A 19,330-nucleotide genomic window follows, 5' to 3' on the forward strand; every position below is an offset into this window, starting at 1 on the left:
ATTATTTATTGTAGGGTAAAAATAATTGTGTGTCGAGATTAGAAACAATTATTATAAATTACATATTTGTCTGCCTAACTCTGTCTTTTGGCAAGATATTAATTGATATAGAATTTAGATATTTATAATAATAATTATAAACTTTACTTTAAATCCACATAATGTATGGAATTATATTTGTATAATAATTTAATTGTTCCAATGCAAAGCAACCTAAATTACCTAATAGTTTCCTATTTTAACTCACTAGACGAAATAATGGAATGCACAAAGCATTGCGGGTTAATAATTTTACAGACAGACGTTGTATCTTATAGTAAATTGTTGTATCTTATTTATATACGAATATGGTTGTATTTTATTTTATAGTAGTAGTTGTATCTTGGAAAGCTCTTCCGAAAGCTACTAAGAGCAAATCATTTCTGTGTAGAAAGCTCGCAGCTCTAGTTGTAAATCCGCTTTTATTGTAGTCTGATAATAATACATAGATTTTATTTCATGCAAAGATTCCATTACTTCTCTTAAAAAAATAGATATATTTTGGTAGTATAATTTTATTGACCAAGGAAAAGTTATCGCCTTTTAATGTTTATATCCGGTTAAAACTGTAAATGGATCTTTCACCTATTTTCAAAGATATCGATCTTAAATATTCACACATTAACTTCCTCGTTTTGAGTTACTAAATATAAATGTAAAAAACGATACTTGTCTTTGCGATTTAGTTTCCGAGATGGAAATGGCAAAATGGCAAAGATTTGAAAAAAATCGCTTTACAGTATTGTGTTCAATTTGGGATTTATCAACAAACGTACAATTTTAAATTTGGTTGACAATAGTGCAATTAGTAAATGATACTTTCGTTATCTATACTATAATTTCGAAAATATATTTGGATGTTTGTACCATCGTGTCGGTTTTTGTTTATACAAATACACACGCGCAATAGGATTTCGACAAAATTTGGACAGTAGACGGAGACCGACGAGCCGGAGTGCATGGTGGGGGTCTTGAATTTCGGATTTAACGTTAACTGCTGATAGTTTTACGGTTTTTGCGGAAAATACCGCTGAAAATGCTGCAACCCCCATTTTTTTTTTAAATTAAAAATGTCGCTAGAATGAGTACATTAAAAAAAATATTGGTGTTTATTTCAGCTCGATCGGAGGTCAAACGGCAAAGTTAGATGCAAATAATTATTGTGTTATTAGAATCGCTAATCGGCAGGGAGTCAACCGAGCTGCCGTGGCGCGGGCGATGTAGTGCTGCAACATGAGATCGAAATGCTTCACTCATGGACAATTGTATGTAGCGGCTTCAAAAGTGGGAAGTTGTAAAAATCTATACATTTTGGCACCAAATGGAAAAGCCACAAATATTGTATATCGAAAAGCCCTGGAATGATGTATTAGATATTTATATTATGGATGAATTTTTATATTATAATATAGAAAAGCCTTAAAATAATAAATTAAATGTGTACTACTTTTTAAGATATTTAAATGCAATACATGTACGAAAATATAATATGTTCAAAATAAAAATCTCCAATATAATATTTTTTACTTTTTTAAATTCAATCCTTTACACTCTACTTATTAAATTTAGAATTTTTATTTTCAAATATTAAACCATCCACTCCCGGGCAGCGCCGGGTGATACTGCTAGTATAATATATGAGAAGATTTATTTGGCTCTACAATCCTGTATAGTTCTTGCGAAAAGGTTTCGTAACAGACTTTTTATAAATATATTATATTAGCTAGGTACTTGGCCAACCAATTAGAGCCATGCTCAGGGTTCAAACAACATAGAAATTTTTGCCGGACTAAGATTCATACCCAAGCTATTCGACATACCAAGACTATAAGTTATCCGGGAGATATTATGTTTATCATTATTCAACCTTCCTTTGACGATGCCAATAAATTCCGCCCGTTCCAGTGATGTCACCTTGGGTGACCATACGAAGTTGATAATATTACAGTAAGTAAAAGCAAAACGCCTAGCTTGGCAATATAATAATTTGATATTTTTGTTTTATCTAGAAAATGATCAAAAAGACATCTAAACTTAATTATAATCATACGAGTATTTCTATACATTATAACAACCTACAAGCCATCATATAACCTTAATATTACACCTTACTTTCATATCGCTTTTTTCAGAATTAAGTCGGTATGTCTCTTTTTGTCGCATTTACTTTTACATCTATCTCTTTTGTTCGTAATTTGCATTTATAATAGGTAGAATATGACAGGAAAATAAAATCTGACATCAGTTACGTGCATTAACGTGCAGGATTGTTAACATTCACAATCTAATATTGATTTATTCTGAAATCACCAAACTTTAATATTCTGATTCTATAGTCCTCGTCCAAAGTATTTGTTTTAATTGTTTTTATTTCCTTTTTAATATTATATTAAATATAAAGAAATTAATGTGTGCAGGACCGGAATCCTTAGGTGCAGACTTTTCTATCATTCGATTGTTTATTCTTTTGGAAGAATATATTTCTTTGAAACGATTATTGCATTCGGTGTCTTTATGTATAATTTTGGCGTAACATGAATTATTTATAAGACACTTTAGTACATACATAGTTTTATTTTTATTACAGTTATGTGTCTGTCTATTTATGACAAATTTACCGCTACATTAAATAAGGGTTGGGTGAGGTATTAAAATTCACCAAGCGCACTACGTAAATACGCACATAATTCAAAATATCTTACGGAAAAAGATTGTTATAACATTGTTAAAGTGAGAACAAATCTAAGGTTTCATTAATGAAACGAGCCCAAAACGCCCATAAAATATCCATAAAGGTATTTTTATGACCGAGAATTCATGCTATGCTTCGTGTTTAATTAAAACCTTTCATAAAACCTGTAAAAATAGTTAATAGTTCATATTATTAAACAGTTTTATATTGTGTAACACACTTACACAAAAGAGGTATTTTTATTTGTCATCACTATCCGGTATATGGATGAATTCAACAAAAGCTTATTTTTCATACATAGTTAAATATTTTTTTTCCGAATTATTAAACATACACATTATTGAAGAAAAAAAGCCGTTTATCACTACATTATTGCATTGGTATTTTAGCTATATTTTGCTACATTATTAATTAATAATTAATTGTCTAATGAAATTGCTATTATGATTGTATTATTACGATAGATATTTTCAACATACAATGATAATAATTATTGTATACAACCGTCGGTTGCTCTAAGTATATTTTTTGAAAATTATTTAAAATGTGGACATTATTGAATAAAATTTGAGATTCTTTAGATATTATAATTATTAGACATATCTACATAACTTGAAAACACTTCTTCTTGAAAAAATACAACACCCAGCAGGTTCACACCTGCAATGGCCACTAAGATATACAAGTCATAAATCTAATTTAAAAGAATGTTACATGTATTGTGAATTCTTCGTTGAAAAAAAATTGAAGTTTGTTACAATTAATATTAATAATTAGAGTACCTATATAAATATATCATGATTTGATTTATATATTAATTATTGATATCCATTCACTGTGATGTATGTATATTTTATAATTTTATTGCATGGCTTTTAAATGGCACAATGTCACCTCAATATTATTATGTAAACGAATGAAACAAACATGATCGACATCGTAATAAATACATTTTGTATACCCTAGGTACTGGGATAATACAATATGTTCATTAAACCATTATTATAATAGTGTATTATATATTTTATTTAATGGCACGGCCTATGAAAATTAACAGAGTATCAAAAACGTGCATGTTCATAATATATACAAGGGTTTGTTTAAGCACTTGTGATTGTTTCATAAACAGATAGATACAGATGAAATACATAATAATTATAAATGTACTCTATCTACATTGAAATAATATATGATTATTACATTTTGATTTTTTAAGAAAATCTGGTGTATTATTTTAACTTCAGCTGTTTACGGTGTCAAAAATCGTCAGATTTAACGTCATATGTATGCTACATTGTCAAAATAAAACAATACGTTGTCAACTTTGATCCATACATTCATTATACCTTCCCATGTAGATATTAGTCATTGATGTATCGCGTATATTAATGATTAAATAAAATTTAATTTAAAATGTAAAACTGATTGAACGTATGTAGGTACATAATATTATATAATATATTTGGTATAAAAATGAATACGGGCTTGCCTAAGTAAGAAAGAAAAGAAACGATTCTCAATAAAGCGGGTTTTTGTAATATGGAGCCTTATTTTAAAACTGCGGAAAAGCTTTACAAAAAACACGTTGCTGAAAATAATCTACAAGATTGATTTCGAAATAAAAAATTCAATAAAAGCTACACGTGAGCTTAACTGAAAGGAATTTCATCTGAAAAGTTAAATTAGAAAAGTTCCTCTCGGTACGTCATGTTATAATTTTTAATCGAAAGCGTTTATTTTGCACTGCGTTATGAATTATTCATTTTATAATAGTATGCAAAGTGATACTGCTTGATAAGTAGCCACATGTAAATGTGTACTCTGTCGTGAACAAATTTCAGACCAAAGTATGATGGAGACTTTACATAGTTTGGTCATATAATATTTACATAATTTGAAATATAGTACGCTCTAGTAACTTTTTTTTTGAATTAGCATTTGCTTACATTATAGCTTTAAATAGTAATTTGTAGTATAAATCGTACTTTCTTATACGGTATTATTTATATTATATTATCTTCTTATATCTTCCATCTTTTACTGAAAGTCAGTCACCATCTGAATGATCTTTGCTCTATCATATTCGGAAAAACATAACACGGAATAACAGTTCAGTGGAACTGCACTTATACAAACCACAGGGTTCTTAAGCCACGAAATGTAGCGTTGTTCTCAGCTACGTTTACCGTTGATCTTTCCTTGGATAACGAATCAGGAAATACTATACTTTTCTCCCCTCATAATGTGGTATATGTATTATAGTTTCAAGTGAATTGGGATTGGAAAGGTAATAAATTAATATGCTCTGAGTAAACCAGATAACTAGTTTTTACTGTCATACTTAGGGATTGCAATACCGGTATTCTAGTATTTATCAATACCAAAATACCGATTTTAAAAATCCAAAATACCGGAATTTTCGGTATTAAGTAAGCACACTTGTTTACGTTTTTGAAAATGAATTATAAGTTATGTGCTGCTAAAATGCAAACATATCGAGTGAATCTAACAGAGGTGAAAAAATAATAAAGCAAATTGCATCAAATGTATTTATATAAGTAATTGTCGCGATGAATTATCATAATATTATTTCGAAATAGAAAACATCCGTGACAAAAATATTCAATTATTCTATAATTATTGATGACTGTACAAGTGTAGAATTTAAGAAGCTTTTCCTGCAGCCGGGACCTATTTGCATTTGATGAACTTTTGAGGGCTTTAGTTAAAATTATCAATATATTGAAATTGTTCGTAAAAAATCACTAGTTCTACAATTATGATCAATACATATTTTTAAATAATGTCAACATAATAAATGTAGTTATTTAGGTTTTTGCTATAAAATAATATTTTAAAATAGATTTTAATAGCTATATTTAATGATAAGCACCTACTTCTGTTTTTCCAATATCTAAGAAATACCGGTATTAATACCGGTATTCAAAAAGAAATACCGAAAAACCGGTATTGACATTTTCATTCGGTATTGCAATCCCTTGTCATACTACGTGGCAAGTAGACGAGTAATATAAATAGAGTCTCTCCCTCACATGACCGTGTGTATATGGTGTCAGCACTATATTATTATATAGATGACCTTGTATTGGTTTTTAATTTATATTAATTTAATTTAATTTAATTATTAATACCGATTTTTTTAAACATTTAATTTTTTATTTAATTAATACCGTAAAAAATAATCTATAGCGGAAAATAGAGACTTCGGTACAACGTATCTACATTACATGTAGTGTTATCATCGCAATAAGGCATTGGTAAAACAGTGCTAAGCAAGACGTGGCTGAAATCTATTCCTTTATAAAAGCAAACTTTGTGGAGGCCCATATGATTTTATTAGGATCGGACATTGTCGAAAAACTTAAAAATTCGAAGAACTTAGCTTACTCAAAAATAAACAGAATGGACTTGGTTCACTATGCTTGTGAAACACTCAATTATTGTAACTGAGTCAGCTACTATATGGAGTTTGCGTCATCGGATATAGCTGACTATGAGGTAAAATGGATATCGCGGAAACAATCTGCTGTAAGCTATTTACTAAGTTTACAATAATTGGACACTCCAGAAAATGGGTATTAGTAGGGAATTTGTAATTCCGGTAAGATATTTAATATCGCCGGTCAATATGCTGACACGGATTGAGTTGGTATCACCATAATAAGTGACAGTGTGAAAATGTGCCTTTACTCGAGCATATCATGACGTATAGCATTTAGAATTATATCACTGTTTTATAAGGGCGAGTTAAAATGTTTCTATATTTAAAATTCGATACTATTAATGTGGTGAAATGTATTTCTTAAATTAAAATTTATTGAGTTCAATTTTTACTAACGAAACGTACTGTCGTTTGAAAAGAAGCTCAATACCCTAGTAGGTATGTTCTGTACATTTCGATGCCTAACTATTTTTGAGCTTATCGTTGGGGATATTTCAACAAATCGAGGCCATGCCTAGTGATGCGAGATTTTTGCATCAATCGTCGCTGAAGCGAACGGAAATTTGACGTTTCGTAAGCGGTTGCAATATCTGGGAACGAATTTTTCAATATTTTCCGTTTAACCGTTTGGAATAATCGGTGCAATTTTTAAATGCTTGGATACCTTGTTATGGTAACTATCAGAGTCCACTGCTAGATGACTGTAATATTTTTAGTCTATACCTACTGCTCATCTCAGTTATTGGCTTTGGGGATTCAGATACTATTGAATTATTTTTGTTGCAAATTGTTTTTATTATCTCTGCAAAATCTTCTTTTTCTTTTGATCATATCCGATTCTAATAGGACAATATGGGGCTCCGCAGAGTGAACGAGAAATAGATGTTGGCCACTAGCTCAACCTATTGGGTCCGTATTCTAACTCCTAACTCAATTTTTTATTTATTTAAAAAGAAAAGACACGTTGAGCACATAACAAATTATTAATTCAAAACGTTCACAACATGACATTTAGAATAAAAGTACAAGTAAATAAACTAGAGAAAAAACAAGCTAAATAAAAAACAAAGGTAGATAAAAATAATTTTATAGAAAAAATACAAATTAAACAATAAATAGAATTAAAAAATAGAATGCATAATGCATCGTTAAAAATGTCTATATCTCTAGGGAGTGCATAAACCAGCCGCACAGCCCTCGCTATTGGTACCTGGTGAGCCTGACATGAGGAAACAGCTTTCACCCAAAATAGGCCATGGCTACGAGCACGCATGTAATTGACGGGTGTATACACATTCAAATTTACCAGAATATCGGGATTGGAAACTATACCACGTGAGAGGAGGGAATTAAAAAATGATAAGTATATTTACCAGACCCAGGTTTCGAACCTTGGATCTACGATATTATAATCTGATGTGTAAACTGCACGGCAATCGTGACTCTGTATAAAGCTAAATAATAATGATAAAAATATAAAATGGCCGTATCCATGTAGGTACATGGTGTAGTTATTTTCTGATTAAGTTTTGTACGAGCAAATTGCTCCATTGACCATTTTGTACAATGTATTCCGTTAATAATGCTATCTTACCATCATTACGTTATTTTTCAAGGAAAGACAAGACGTACTTAAAATAATGTGATTTGTTGTAACTATTTTATTTTTATTCTTTGGTCAAGTCCGCCCCTTACATGGAGTATATAAGAATACCTGTCGTTTGACAAGCCTTTTGCATCTTCCAAGGTCATGCCAGTATCATGTAATTCTGCCTTTTTTTACTCTGTATAGTATTAAGCGGACTTCTAGGACGCTGGAATCCGGTTGTCTTGATGAACAGGTAAACCAGTTTGAAATACTTTTGAAGCATTCACAGTACATGGTGCAGCCAAGTCCAACATCGCCTCTTCACGCTGAGTGTGATGAGAGGCTGTTTAGTCCACTCTCTTTTCTCATTCTTCTAAAGTAACGAGGAGGAATTGCATATTTTATATATATTATACCTATGTAAATAGGTGAAAAAAATGTCGTTATCGATTGCATCTAACCTCTTATTGACATCGCAACTTTACTGTTGATTCTCTCACCATTGTAGTACAATTTATTACAAGAAAGAGGGGGTTTGTTATAACACTATTTAACCAGGCTGCGATAATTACCCAAAATTAGTTATAAAAAAATATCTTAATTTATTGGATTCAAGTAATTTATAATTGTTAAATCAGGAATTTAAAATAACTTAACGATATGGGGTCTGAATCGAGAGTCTCGTTATATTGGTTACAGGTTCAATATGTAGGTTGAATACTGTACTTATGATATCGTATAATCGGACAATAGGTATATAAGCCCTCTATACAGCATATGTTCTACAAAAATATCATAAACTATTGATTTTATGATGTGAACTTTACAATTCATAATAATTCATACTTTACAATATTATGGGAATACACAACAAATCCTAATATAGTCGAATCAGTACTTAATCTAAAGGTTACTGTTATTTTATTTATAGATGGTTCAAATTATTACAGTACTATTTTGATAGTCAACATGAAGACCCAAGCGATAATGCATCTTTTTATCATATTACCACTTCTTATAAAGGGGTACAAATGCAAATTTAAATCATGCTCGGAATGCGTTATCATGTACCCTTAAATACCCTTTTATATTGTAATTATCATGCACTTCACATGAAGAGAGGATAGTGATATTACCTGATATAATATAAAAATAAATTATTATAATTATATTAAGTATACCTACATACATATTATATTATGATACACCTTTATTTCAAAATTTTACACAAAACAGTCTTTGTTTATTGTGATTTCAATCAATTTTCAGATGATTGATGAATTACAAAACTGACATTTTAAACGTGAATATTAAATACAAAACATTTCGGCACACTAAAATACAGAGTCGATAAATCTCTCAGCTTTTGCGAAAAGCAGCTGGGAATTTTCTGGCGCGAATTCTCAATTTTTAACTTTATTTCAAAGCCATTCAAAAGTCACAGTTTTTAGAATTTTATTGCCTGTACCGTTTTCACAGTTTTCATTATTACAGTACGGAATATATTCCAACTTATTGCTGCTCATAAACTGTGAAGCGTATAAAATTGTTCAGGTGTAAAAAGGTGTGGTATATTATATTTTTAAAATTTAAAACATAAATTACTATTTATATAATATAATATATTTAGAAATTAGCTCATGGTTTTAATTTAAGTGGACTGTATGGATAGGTGGGTAGGAACGATGTAAGTGTGGGAGCCATGGCCCCCACATCCTGAAGCGGGGCCCCTAGGCCAAGATCGTTGGCGAGCCCCTCTAAAAACTAAGGTTAACGACACTGTGATGCTTTACACTGCAGCCTAAATTGTTTCCCAAATGTTGTTCCGTGTAAGTGTATTCAGTGTATTGTTGAGTACCTACCTAATCTACTCTAAGATTTAATATCGACAAACTATAATAAAAAATTGTATTACAAAACCAAATATTTTAAACTTTTAATAATTTCGAAGTAAACTTACGCAGGCGACTTTTTTAATATTATAGCGAATTTTGATGCGTGTATATAGTATAGAACGCGGACCGAAATTATAGTACACATACTATACTTATACGGTTGGAAATATTGCACCAGACCAGTGTTTTTGTTCTTTGTGATCAAATAATAATACGTGGTCCCAAAAAGTATAGTATTTTTCTCATTTTTAGTCATATTTTTACCTCCAACTATACATTTTTTCAACAGCGAATATGAAAAACTGTTTCGTTTCGAGGACTGTTTTTTACCTCACAAACCTATTGTTCTCTTGGTTAACAAATTCTTCTCTATTTTTTTATTGTAGAAATGAAATCATTAAGGAAAAAAACTTTTATCCGATACTCAAAAGTATAGAATTTTGGGCGTACTATACCATTTTTATATCGGATATAGTACGCGCACCAAAATTATAGTACTATAATTATACCACAGTTGGCTACACTGCCAGATATGTCAGAGACTTCATGACAGACAGGGATATGAGTTATAAATTATTTATATATTGCACCTTTTGTTAAGTTAATTTTCTTTGTCGGCATGCATTATTTCAAATAGGGTTAATTATCAAAAGAAACACCTGAAACCTAATGTCATAAATTTTACTCTAAAATACCACCCCACCGCAAAGTAACGCTTTTTGTCTCTGCGTATTTTTATTGTCTTTGCAATTTGAGCTTTAAATCAAACACAATAATTGATTTACTTACTAATGTATTGTATTATATTACTTTAAAAAAAGACAAGAGTGCTTAGTGCGTATACACGGCGATAAACATTGTAAATCACAAGCGCCGAAATAATTAGGTATGATAAAAGAAATAATTGTGTTGTGCTTAATAAAATAATTCATTTTAGTTGCATGACAAAATTATTAGGGTCAATATTTTATAAAGTTTCTTCTTCTTTTCTGTTCATCTTATTTAGCTGGTCGCCACACCGGGCCCTCCTAACCCTGGGCCCCCAGGCTAGAGCCTTGTCAGCCCCCCCCCCCTTGTGGGGGCCATGGTGGGGAGCACTGGCACTTACCTTGATGTTAAAGTTTTATGGACGACCCGAATCTCATAATTTCCACTGTGTGTCGTGGAAGACAGGCCAAAACACTAACGAAATTTTTAATAATACTAGACAACGCTGGTACATACCTATTACTTGAGTCACAGCCTGTCCACACCAAATCTATCCCAACCTCCACGAAGTTTACCCTGTGACGTCGAACAACTTAGATACTTAAGTCGTCTCCACATTAGCAACAAGTTCAGAAGGCCAATTCTTGAATGAAGCAGTAAAAAACACCGCTTTAATGAAGCACGTAAAATTTTTAGTTTTACAGGAGATATTGAGTTTATAGAGCTTCGAACGAAATGCATACGTGCGAGTGAGAAAGCATTCAGCATGCTTATACCTTATATCCAGAGATAAGATAGAAAGTAAACATGCCAAAACGAACCGTTTGTGAATTTCATGGAAATTAAATAACATTTTTATCCATTTTGGTAATGACTTTATATTTAATCAGTACTTACCGTTAACGTTGCATGATTAAATCATTCATTGTTAAAGTACGTAGCCAATTAATCTTTAAACAAGCTAGTTACGTCTCCAATACAACAATATTACAACACGGAATTTCCGTTGTATTTTGCAAACAAACATGTGTTTTTCTGTATTACAAAATCACAATAAATATTTAAGTGAGAATTAAAACACAAACTAATACTTTCAGCGGTGTTAGTTGTGTAAAAGATAGAAAAAATAGAATGGCAGCCTGCTCACTGCACACCACCGGTCGACTTTTAATATACTTCGTTGTAGTAGGGTTGCGCTTAGGTTGTGCAACCGGTAATACTGCTTCATTCAAGAATTGGCCTTCTGGCAAACTCATTAAATTTCAATTAAAATAATTTTTGGTCAAACAAATTTTGATAATTATAGTGAAAATATAATGAGGTTGCCAGTGTAGACACGGCACTATATAGAAACTATGTTTCATATATTTTTCGTAAGTCTGGAAATCTTTCCCAAATTACAGTTAGAACAATAGCAATAGTAGTTACATAATATCTTTTGAATAACAATCCTGAGTCTGGACGACATAACTAAGAACGTTCATTTATGATGAAGAGTAAATAGTAAGTTCATAATTAAACTTTTGATTATGGATGTCATCAGTAGAAATCGTGATTTACCTCAGGTGATAAATTATTAAAAATACTTCTAAAAAAGTAAGACAATGCATTCAAAATTTAATAGACTTCTTGTAGATGTCTTGAGAAAGCCTGAGAAGGTATGGATTTACTTTTTTTAAGGACGGTTGTTTGAAATTGGAAAGCTTTGTAAAATAGTCCATTGTTTACTTTTGGTAAGATTTCAAGTAAATAAATATAAACATTTTGTTATTTTTTTTCCTTTCAATGTGAAACATGAAAATAAAAAATATTTTTTATACTTAATATCAAAACAAAAAACTCATGATACCGTTTTGTTTAATATAATATTACTTTATTCTTGATATAATAGAAAACGGATTTTTACAGTAGGTGTACTGAATGGTTACATCATAATGTCCATCTGGAAAGTTCTCTTTTATTTAATTTAAAATAAAGGATAAAGACATCATCATCATCATTATGCGCACTACAGCCCGATGTGAGTCTTAGCCACATCCAAAACACGTTTTCACTCCCAATTGTCAATCATGGGCCTCGCAAGGGGAGGGCTGACAGGGCTCTGGCCTAGGGGCCTGGGCAGAGGGGGGGCCCGGCGTGGTGGTTGACCAGACATACGAGATAAACACACATCTTAAATATGCTCTAATAAGTAGTAAAAAAGTCGCCTGCGGCACTATTTTATTTTATTTTTTTATAAAATATATGGTTGTGCGACACAATTTTTGGTTGTTGTGTGTTAAAAAATCTGCACTGAATTTTATATGACCTCGAAAACCATTTGGAAAACGCCACTGTGGAGCATCAGACTGCCTTTAACTTTAGCGATAGGTAGAGGGGGCCATGTTGTCAATAGAACACATGTATATTGATTTCCATCCTTGAGACATGGATTTCCCATGGAGTCAGTTTACTCTCACGTGATGTATTATGATAGAGAGATCAGTGTACATGATATTATGATAAATCGATAAATCTCCATACTAAATGGACATTTCCAGAATATGTCGATGACATCCGTATCCGGATATTTATACGTAAACAGTTCACCGCATGACACTTATTCGTGCGCCGCAGTAAGTGAAACATGAGTTTGTGTAACATTTAATCAAATGACGGGTTCTTTGTTGAACATTTCACCGTGGAATATATTTGTACGTATGCTACAACATGTGGCGAATTTTATTAGATGTCTTTACTAGGTTAGGTTAGGTTAGAGTTAATCTAATTGGATCAGTACTATTTGCAAACTGTCGCCGCATTTTGTAAGATACGTACAAAATGTATTCCACGTTGAAATGTTCAATGAAGAACTCACCATTTGATAAAATGTTATACGAACTCATGTTTCACGTACTGCGGCGCACGAATAAGTGTCCCACGATGAACTGCATACGTACAACTTACATGTAACCGATGACATCAGAATCTGATAAAAATCTGCAAGAATTGAGCGTATTTCAATGTAAATTGAATTACTTTATAAATATATATATACCAATAATTGTGTGTATACTTACATTACACATCTGGCGATATAGCTGTAAATGTGTTGGCAGAGAATTATAACAATGACAATGCGGGAAGTGTTTATTTTTCAATAGCATTAATCTGTATATTTATCATTTTACGAAAATACAATTTGTATGAGAGGGCTCATACAGATTAAACAAATTTACTTACTTAGTTATTTCACAATATCACGTCACAGTATAGAGGCATAGGGCAAACACAAAGCCGCGTCACGTCCCTCGGTCCAACGCCACGTCTCGCGCCTCCTGCGCGTTGATGTAGCACCTGGGTAGCAAGCTTTAAACGTCTCGACGTTTGAGCTTTGAGAATCGATGTCTTCACAGAATTTTAGGTGTACATTGGTAAGACTATAAATGATCTTATTAGGATCGAACATGGTCAAATAATAATAAGAGTATTTGAGACATGGGTTCCGGATGCCGTCAGGGAGTGCGACACTCCGTATCTTTGTGGTACAACCAGCGCTCGAAACGGAAAAGCTCACGAACCGGAGCGCTCGATAATTTTCTGAAGATATTAACATAGTTATCAAATTTTATGTGTATTTTATAAAAATAAGTGTGTTATATGACATATCTAGCTCAAACGGTCAAATTATCTTTTCCACGAGACGGAGCGATAACTTTACCGATTTCACGAATCGGAATGGCGCTCCGGTCCATTTCGAGCCCTGTAACAACATCAAGAGAGACGTAATCATGATCGACCTTCTCTCACCCTTCAGTAGTGCTACAAATTAATTTAAAAGGAATGGTATCTGTATATTATTTTCTCAGATTATCTATTTAATACGATTAAAATATAGATTAATTCGCAATACTCTTAAATGTTTGATACACCCCTGATTGTAAGACACTGCGAATGATATTCTATTTTGTATTCAGAACCGTTACGTCAAGTCGCAAATTCAATAATATCTGTTCGTAAAAATACGCCAAAGCCAAGTACGAATATTAGGGTAACCAACCGATCTTACAGTCTGTTTATGAGATGAGAATTTTCGCATAATATACGTTTCCGGTTATCTCTGCGCCGACGGCAGCTTTTGTACGTAAAAATGCTTTAGTGGCCCTTATTCTTTGACGTATACGTTGAAAGTTCTCGTTACGTTAACCTTGCTCATTCTATGCTGTCATCTAATGTTACAAAATAATGTATAATATTTCAGTTAATATCAGTCGTTATAACAAAAAAAAAAATATTGACATTTTACAAATAAGATATAAAGAAATACAGTGGAGTATTTAGATAAATAATAATCGGACAGCTACTAGATATTATGTTATAAGTGCAAAAAATACTAAAAACATACCAGAAATTTTGTACGAGTATCATAGCTCTAAATTATTAATGATGGATAATACTTATACAATTGATTCTGTATAACTTTTGTGAGATTTATTTATTTAATATTTAACTTTTTTTAAATTCTTTAGAATGAAAAACGATGAAGCAAAATTTATAAATTTACAATAAATATATTATTTATAGGCTCCAAAGGCCTAGAATACTTGTGTAAGCATTTATTTTAACTGTGTTCGGTTAAATAAAAAGACTAGGACGATCGAACAATAATGTCTCACTCGTAATACTCACTCCAAATAGGTCACTTGATGTTTTCACTTCGTAAACTCACTCCACATTGTATCTTCCTAGAGAACTTGGTGCTCCGGAAAATAAAACCTACCTCTTTTATACATATTGTACAATTGTATCACTGAATTACTGTACTTCTGTCAAACCCACAATTAAACACGCAATCTACATCATCATCAGACTTCAGTCCATCTCCTCTTCATCATGACTACGTTTTCAAAAATACTAAATACATCAAATATAATAATATGTAGGTACAATGTACGCCAAAAGACAGGGACAGCATGTCTGGCTTCTAACGACAGATAAACTAGTACGCTAGTAGTAGTACGGTAGCATAATGCAACGGCATATGACGAAACGAAATATTTCGAGCACGGTAAGACACAGGTTTAAAAAAAATCACCATACTTATTGACGATAAGTATAGGCAAGCTCTTTCTTGGGGACATTATTTTTTTTTGTTGAGAAAAATGTTTTAACTTATTAATAATAAATTTCTCATTCATAATAAAGTTTTATGGCATCTCTCGTGAGAATTCACATTCTGATTATGTTGTAAATATTATATTAAATGGCACACCAGTGACGTCCCGTGGAGGTAGGCAGGTAATGTACTGCTCAGGGACGGTATATTCTAAAAAAACATTTTTCTGCTATTATAATTCAAATTTTAATTCGAATTTATTTACATAATATAGTGAAATTTACAACTTATAAATTTAAGACAGCGGAGTTTGTATTTACTCATTCAATATGCTCACCGCGCCTGGCACAAGGCCATTAGAGGTCATTAGCATGTTATCCAATTAGGGTAATTAGTAGCTCAGCAATGAATGTATTACAAGATTTTGTTTTAACGTGAAACGAATGTCAGCCAATTGCTCAACCTATTGTGTCCATACTCTGATTCTAAATACAAATTGAAAAACAATATGTTTATTTGCCAGACCCAGGATTCGAACTTGGGACCCACGACATTATTAGCCGACTCTTAAGCAGCTCAGCTCAGTTTAATATCGTATGTCTAGCAAATTCACAAGTTGTTTTTGAATGTGTGTTTGGGTATTTGTCTTCACCTTTTTATGTATGCAAAAGAAAAATAACTTAAAAAATATATATTTTCCACTGTGGAGTCATATTATATTGCGGCGATTTTGGTATTTTTTTTTTTAAAGATTTATTAAATAACATATTTGTGTTGATGAATCAAAGAAACTATATCGCTGCTCGTGAAATATACATATTCTGATACAATTTGAATTTTTTCATTTCGATTTTTTCCCTTTGAAGTTACCTTATTGAAGTATTTACACAACAAGTCAAAGCAAGCGTAAGAGTGGTATGTTTTTTTCCAGTTTTTTTACAGAGGGAAATTCTTTATTTTCAAATATAATACATTTGAAATCTCCTAAGTTTGTAACATTCTTTCGCAACTCCAGAATGACTAGCAGTTTGTTAGGAAAATATTGTTGTTGGTATTTGTAATAATATAACCTTAACCTAGTTTAATAGTGGAATTTCGGATCAAATTCTTGACTGAAGATAATCATTAGTTTGATTTTATATTAAATTAGTATTTTGTCACGATTATTCTGTTTCTAATGCTTATGTAGGTACATCATCTAAAGAGTTATATTTCGAAGATTAAAGTAAAAAAATGGAGGGCTTCGAACCGAAACTGAACCGAAAACCGAAAACACCGTTATTTTTGTCGGAACGAAAACCGGAACCGACCCGAAAAAAATATCGGTTTTTTTGGTTTAGTATGTACATGTTCAAATACGCACATTAACATGATCTTACTCCCCACTTCAGTTAACGTTCAGATGTCGTGACGCGTCTAGACTAATTAAAATTAATAATACGTATATAATTATAAAACAATGGGTACAGTTGTGCGGTGCAGCATAACCATTGGTTTCGGAGCGTGGCGCCGGGCTATCATACAAGTACCATAAAATGTTCTAAATTGTTGTAGAAAATACATTTTTAATACAAATAAAAAACTTAAATAAATAAATCACTCGGAGCTGAACCGAAAACCGAAACCGAACCGATTTATATATAATATAATATATTTTTACTTGAACCGGAACGAAAGCCGAAACGAAAAAAATAACGGTTCAGAGCCTTGAAATTTTTTTCACATATCGCAGAAAAGTAACACTTTTGCCAATTTCAGGTGGATCTGATATAGCTCATAAAATAATAGAAAAAAAATTGCTTGGGTATTTGTAAATATCTTTTAGCGATACAAATGTGGACAAAAATAATAAGCTGGAACGACAATTTGAAATTATTCACTAAATGCCTCTGTACCATTGACACCCAAGTCTTAGATAAAATTCAAATATGTTTAATATTTACTACTTAAGTTCGATTTTACATTAATACGCAATCATTGTTACCGAAAAAAAACTGTAATTTATTATATTAAATCATTATTATATGCAATCGCTACAATTTTGTACTCCATCTATGAATGTATGCATTAAGTTATAATAGATAGTAATATATTATTTAACAGACTAAGTGATGCGATTGGCACGTACTTATAACTGTCAATTAGGATTTATTAAACTTCCACTAAGTTCGAAGACGAATTGTCAATTATTGACGTAGGCTAGGTATTTTAGTTGGAAATTTAACCTCAACCCCACAAAGCCGTTAAACCTACTGCCTTTACTCGCTCGACTAAGTCGTTAATGATTTCAGTAAATCCGATAATATTTTAATATAAGTAGATAATTGTTTCTATTATGTAGTTGACAGTTGTCGGAAGCAAATTTAATTAAGTCAAAACATTGTTCTCGGTACTGAAACAAAGTTTTCTTATTTCTACAAATTTCTGTAACCTGAAGTTAAATGGTTTTGACACATAACTTTACTTATCGTCAGATAATGACGAGTTATTTTGTGATATAAATAATTTAAGACAACTGTCAAAATCAATAACTAGAATTGTAGGATTAACGAAAACTTAGTTTCAAGTAAATTAAAATAGAGCTCTACTATGATGTACGTAAGTGTCAGTTGAATTATTGATACAATCAGGCGTACACACAGAAACATGGTTTGGGGGGGTCTATTTTGAAAAATTATCTCTTTTTATTGATTCTCGAGGAGACGGTAGGAGGCGGGGTTAACAAAGTTTTTCAGATGCCACTGTCTTTCACATTTACCCCGCCTACTAGAAAAAAACTCTACTTATTGATACTTCTCACTTCAACCACATAATTTTGCATTTACTTTGAATCTAGCTATAAACACCTAACCTGCAGGTAAAACTATGAGTATTCACCTACGTATTATTGCGAGCTGTTGCATCAACAATTAGGTGTTTCACAAGCATATTGAACCAAGTCCATTCTGATTATTTTTGAGGAAGCTAGGTTCAAACATAATATTTGAGTATTTCTAATTGTGTAAGGGTATGATTGCAATTTTGAAGTGTTATTTTGAGTACATGTTAGTAATTATGTTAAGAAAATCATACCCTTACAGAATAAGAAATACTAAAATATTACGTTTGAACCAAGCTTACTCAAAAATATCCAGAATGGACTTGGTTCACTATACTTGTGAAACACTTAATTATTAATGTCTATCGTATGCACATGGGTTCACAGATATAATTATTAGATTATTTAGTGACTATTTGTGTCATCCGAAACGTAATGTATTTGTAGATATGCTGCATCGGAATATTAAAGTATACATTTGATACCCCAGATAGTTTCATCAATTCATGAGTGCTATGTGTATTTAAGTAGTCACAGATCTTGTGTGTTGTAGAATGCGAAAAAAATGGGGCCAACCCGTTGATAAAACTGTTTGGCTATTAAATCATCCGGGTCACGATTCTCAGTCATCACGTCTTGACAAAGAAGAAGAATAAAATAAATAATATGTCACTTATCGTGTAAGTATTTTGTATTTTACCTGACCTAAACACGAGTTGATTCCAAAAAAGGCATAAGTAATAATTTTTATACATATCAATATTATATGAATGTAATCTTGCGGAGGTTTACGATGTCTATTTATCCCTGTTTTTAGATTTAAAAAATATGGCATAGATCAGAAGTTATTATTATGTAGGTAAGTCTGAAAAATCGTTGTTTCTACAAAAACGTCATAAATGTTTCAAAGGTTTTTTCTCTCTCCAGAAAGAACATATTTTTTAACAAAATGTCGTTTTTGTAATCAACTCGTCATATTTTTTAATGAATAAAATAAATTTACAACAAAAAATAAAAGAAAATTTCGCACTT

At 31.6% G+C, this 19,330-nt stretch overlaps 1 protein-coding gene across 1 annotated transcript in view; it reads left to right on the plus strand.

Annotated features, from left to right (window-relative positions):
- The window catches only part of LOC147073309 (peripheral plasma membrane protein CASK-like), a 686,848-nt gene that overhangs the window by 631,105 nt on the left and 36,413 nt on the right, over nucleotides 1–19,330 (plus strand). The window lies entirely within an intron of this gene.

This window comes from Rhyacophila brunnea, unplaced genomic scaffold (genome assembly GCF_057557595.1).
Source record: "Rhyacophila brunnea isolate RB1 unplaced genomic scaffold, BYU_Rbru_1.0 scaffold_18, whole genome shotgun sequence".
Classification (NCBI taxonomy): Eukaryota; Metazoa; Arthropoda; class Insecta; order Trichoptera; family Rhyacophilidae; genus Rhyacophila; species Rhyacophila brunnea.